This window comes from Mobula birostris, unplaced genomic scaffold, assembly GCF_030028105.1.
Source record: "Mobula birostris isolate sMobBir1 unplaced genomic scaffold, sMobBir1.hap1 scaffold_862, whole genome shotgun sequence".
Lineage (NCBI taxonomy): Eukaryota > Metazoa > Chordata > Chondrichthyes > Myliobatiformes > Myliobatidae > Mobula > Mobula birostris.
The window spans coordinates 18,699-24,041 of NW_027278579.1; the positions used below are offsets into that span (position 1 = coordinate 18,699).

At 53.2% G+C, this 5,343-nt stretch overlaps 1 non-coding gene across 1 annotated transcript; it reads right to left on the bottom strand.

Annotated features, from left to right (window-relative positions):
• Window positions 1-3,380: 3,380 nt before the first annotated feature.
• On the bottom strand, window positions 3,381-3,453 carry trnat-ugu (transfer RNA threonine (anticodon UGU)). Its single transcript has one exon. It is a non-coding gene; the product is annotated as a tRNA-Thr (tRNA).
• Between the last annotated feature and the right edge of the window lie 1,890 nt (window positions 3,454-5,343).

Genomic DNA, 5,343 nt, shown 5'->3' on the forward strand with positions numbered 1-5,343 from the left:
TGGCATCCGTTTTGATACATCGAGGGTAAGGGGACGTTGGCGGGTGCTGTCCGAACACCCCACGAGCAGGGTAAATCAGGAAATGAGACTTCGACTCGACTTGGGGTAAGGCGGCGCCGACGGGAATACATTCAGACGGGGCTGATGTACCGGGCTGTAGCCGTGGGAGGTGAGGTTTGCCGAGATAACACGGCAGAAATGTGGACGTTGTTGAGTGACCCACTTACATGGGGTCCTGGACAGGTTAAGATACAGGAGCAGAATCAGGCCATTCAGCCCATCGAGTCTACGCTTGTCCAATCCCCGATGATCCCACTCAACTCCATACACCTGCTGTCTCTCCATATCCTTTGATGCCCCGACCGATCAGGAATCGATCAACTTCCGCCTTAAATATACCCACAGACTTGGCCTCCACCGTAGTCTGTGGCGGAGCATTCCATGGAATCACTACTCTCTGGCTTAATAGAGAATCCCTCCTTACCTCTGGTCTAAAGGGTCACCCCTCAATTTTGAGGCTGTGCCCTCTGGTCCTGGATATCCCTGCCACAGGAAACATCCTTTCCACGCCCACCCTATCAACATTCGGTGGGTTTCAACGAGAAACCATCCCCACACATTCTTCTAAATTCCAGTGAGTTCAGGCCCAAAGCTGCCAAAACGCTCCTCATGTGTTAACCCCTTCATTCCCAGAATCATCCCCATGAACCTCCTCTGGACTCTCTCCACTGACAACACATCCTTTCTGAGATACGGGGCCCAAAGCTGTTGGCAATACTCCGAGTGCGGCCCGACTGATGTCTCATAAAGGCTCAGCATTATCTCTTTGCTTTTATACTCTATTCCCCTTGATATAAATGCCAACATTGCATTTGCCTTATTCAGCACAGACTCAACCTGTGAATTAACCTTCTGAAGACCTGCATGAGGGCTCCTAAGTCCCTCTGCACCTCCGATGTTTGAACCTTCTCCCCGTTTGGATAACAGTCCGCACTATTGTTCCTTTTACCAAAATGCATTATCATAGATTTCCCAACACTGTAGTCCGTCTAACACACATCGAAGTTGCTGGTGAACGCAGCAGGCCAGGCAGCATCTCTAGGAAGAGGTACAGTCGACGTTTCGGGCTGAGACCCTCCGCGAGTCCTGAAGGACGGGTCCCTCGGCCCGAAACGCGTCGGCTGTCTGTCCTGACAAAGGGGCATTGAGGAAGTGTTCATGGCTTCATGGACCTTTCAGAAATCCGATGGTGGAGGGGAAGGAGCTGTTCCTGAATCGGTGGGTTGGGTCTTTGGGCTCCTGTACCCCCTCCGTGACGGTGGTAATGAGAAGAGGGCACATCCCGGATGGGGAGGGTCGCGAACGACGGGTGCCACCTTCTCCGGCAGATGCCCTCGTCGCTGGGGAGGCTTGTGCCCCGCGCTGGGGCGGGGGCCGACAGAGTCTAACCCACACACCACCCCCCGCCCGCCCGCCTGTACCCTCCCGTGATCCTGTGCATTGGGGCCTCCATACCGGGCAAATACAACCGGTTAGAGAGCTCTTTATAAACCTGCAAAAGGCTTCAACGAAAATGCCCTCACACTCCTGAGGGAGCAAGCCTGCTTCATGAGTGCATCGACACGCGGGGCCCAGGACGGGTCCTTTGAGATCTTCATGTCCAGGAACCTGAACCTGCTCGCCGTTCCCACAGCTTAACCCCCCAACCCCAACCCGCCCGATGAGCACTGGACTGTGTTCCTTCAGCTTCCCCTTCCCGAAGTCTGCAATCAATCCATTGCCCTTAGATTGAGAGCACTTAGTCCTCGTTTATTGTCATTTAGAAATGCATGCATGCATTAAGAAATGATACAATGTTTCTCCGGAGTGATATCACAGAAAAACAGGACAAACCAAACACTAACACTGACAGAACCATATAATTATAACATATAGTTACAACAGTGCAAAGCAATATCATAATTTGATAAAGAACAGACCATGGGCACGGTAAAAAAAAGTCTGAAAGTCCCCGAGTCGATCGACTCCCGAGTCCCCGATAGCAGGCGGCAGAAGGGTGAAACTCCCTGCTACAAACGTCCAGGCAACGTCAACTTGCTGATGCCTTGGAAGCACCCGACCACAGCCGACACTGAGTTCGTCCGTCCGAAAACTTCGAGCTTCCAACCAGCCCCTCCGATACAGCCTCCCGGGAGCTATCCTCTGCCGAGCGCCTTCGAACTCGCCCCGGCTGCCAAAGCAAGCAAAGCCGAGGATTCGGGGCCTTCTGCTCCGGAGATTCCCGTTACCACACAGTAGTAGCAGCAGCGAAGCGGACATTTCAGAAGTTTTCCAGATGTTCCTCCATACTCTCACGTCTGTCTCCATCAAATCAGGATTGTGCACGGAACCCTACTTGACAGATTACAGACATCATTCACCGGAGAGGCCGCGTGCGCTGCGTCACGTCGCCATCTTCTCCCCACCCCCCCTTCCTCCCTTGTCCTTGCTGATGTGGAGTGGAAGGTGCTTGTTATAACACCACTCAACCAGCTGATCCGCCTCGCTCCTGTACGCCCCCTCGTCGCCATCTCAAACTCTGTTCTCCCATCGGCAGATCTATAGATGGCGTTTGAGCTCTGCCGAGCCACGCAGTCCTGGGTGTAGAGAGAGAGGGTTACACACACACATCCCCGAGGTGCGCCAGTGAGGAGGGGGTGTTATCCCTGATCCGTACTGACTCTGGTCTCCCAGTGAGGAAGTCAAGGATCCAGTTGCAGAGGGAGGTACAGAGGCCCGGGATTTGGAGCTCGTTGATTAGTTCTGAGGGTACGATGGTGTTGAACGCTGAGGTGTAATCAATAAACAGCAGCCTGATGTAGGATCTTCTGTCATCCACCAGCGCGACAAGATGGACCTCCGACCTCATCACCTTCCCCGTTATGACCTTGCGCCTCGCTGTCTGCCTGCCTGCACTCCACTTTCTCTGTGGCCTCTGCACTTCATTCTGCAATCTGGCATTGTTTTAGACCAGAAGATAGAATGAGGCCGTTCGGCCCATCTAGACTGCTCTACCATTTCACCTTGGCTGACCCCATTTCCCTCTCAGCCTCAATCTCCTGCTTTCTCTCCCGCCCTGACCAATCCCTTCATGCCCTGACCAATCAATAATCTATCAATCTCTGCTTTAAATATCCCCAATGCCATGGCCTCCCCAGCCACCTGTGGCAATGAATTCCACAGATTCACCACCCTCCGGCTGAAGAAATTTGCCTTCTTCAACCTCAATGCAGTAAATTACTGGACGATGCACAAGAGAGGATTTTCACCGTACCGCGGTGCTTGTGACCAAAATAAACCAAATTCCAACCAGTACAGACCCCGGGGGTCGGAAAATGTTGAGGCCCCAGTGAGATTCGAACTCACGACCCCTGGTTTACAAGACCAGTGCTCTAACCCCTGAGCTACGGAGCCTCCTTGCACAGTCGCCTCCTGACTCCACCTGTTATTCTGCTGCAGATCCGGGTGTGCCCGACATAAACAGTGACGTCCTTCATTCTGAATGGTTTCAAATTTCAGAGTGAATTTATGATCAAACTACATATGTCAACGTGCACGTAGCACGCTGAGATTCATTTTCTTGCGGGCATTCACAACAGGTACGAAGGAACGCAGTGAAAAACCGCACACAGAGACAACCAATGCGCAAAAGAACACAAACTCTACAAATAGAAAACAAAACACAAGGACGGTGGATGCTGGTCAGTAGATCAGGACAGCTGCTAATTCTTCAAGAACAAAAACCAATGGAGATAACAGCCAGGATTCCCTGCGTTTATTTGGGACACTGTGCCTCTTAATCGGGACAGGAGACGGTTGCCGAGCAGTTTCCAACTGGCGTCAGTTGCGTGAACGTCCCGTGGCCGTCAGACACTACCCTGCGTTCAGAGCGAGGAGTTTGTAAATAGCGACACATGGCGTGTGTTTGCATTCAAAAAGCAGAGGTTCTCCTCACTGATCTTTGGCAGCAGATAAGCAGAGGCTAGGGGGTAAATTGGGGGGATGCTGGGCTTGAAGGGGCGGGACGGCCTATCCCCCGCTGTTTCTCAATCGATAGATAATAGATAGGCCCCTACCCCTCCCCGAAGGCCCCACCCGTGGCCGGGTGCAGTGGCGAGTCCCGCCGTCTGTAACCGTTAGAACTAATACTGTACAGGGTTTATTAGCAGCCGGCCGGCGGTGCAGTGGCGTCAGCTACCGGACTTCGAGGCGAGTGGCAATCCGGCCGGCTCCTTGCGCGCTTTCCATCCGCGTCCGCCTGCAACTGGATCTCGGTAAAATCACAGGGAGAGAAAAGCGGCAAAAGTCTCCCCCGATGCGCCACAAGGCGCGAAAAGGAACAACAATACAGAATACTGAGAACGAGCATTGTGGAGTTTGGAGATGATGGAGAAGGGGGTCGGTTCCAAAATGGACTCTCCCCACCTTCAGAAGGTGAGCACATCAACACGGAGCGGGGACACAACAAAACAGGGACCCCTCCCACCCAGGCCGGGCTCTCCGGATTCACACCACCAGTTCCGGGAACAATTATTACCCCGCAACCATCAGGCTCTCTTGAACGGAAGTGGGGTCACTTCACTCACCCCAACACTGAACTGGTTCCACAACCTACTGTCTGACTTTTAAGAACGCTTCGGCCCGTCTCCCGCGTGCCCACCCCATGCCGATCCCGCCTGCTAACGTCAATCACATTCTCCCCCCCGACATCAGCGGCCACTGACCCTCGGCTAATGCTAACGTGTCGGGGTGTAGCAGGGTGGAGAGTGAGGGACATTGAGGGTGGGAGGGGATGGAGAGAGTGGGAGGCGGGAGAGGGATGAGCGAGAGAGGGAGAGGGTCAGGGAAAGAAAATGAGAACGGGTATATAGAGAGAGGAGAGGTGCAGAGAGAGAGAGAGAGAGAGAGAATACATAAAGACAACAAAGAGAGAGTGAGTCAGAGAGAGAGAGAGAGTGGGGTACGGAGAGTGAGGGACGGGGTTAGAGGCAGACAAGGAAACAGCCGGAGAGATGGAGAAACAAAGGGGTTGGGACAGGATGAGAGGGGGAACAGATGGACAGAGAGAGAAAGTGGTATTAATGCAACATTGAGGGAAAACTAAGAATGGTGGAATCGGGAGAGAGTGGCAAGGAAAGAGAGAGAGAGAGAGAGATTAAAGAAGAAAGATTAGTTTCAATAACCACACGGACATCAAAACATAAAAGCTCGCAGTGAACTCGGGCGACGTTTGCATCAAGTCCGAGGACTGGACAGGAGGGGGCAGCCCGCAAGTACCAGCCCGCTTCCTGCCCCAAGACGGGG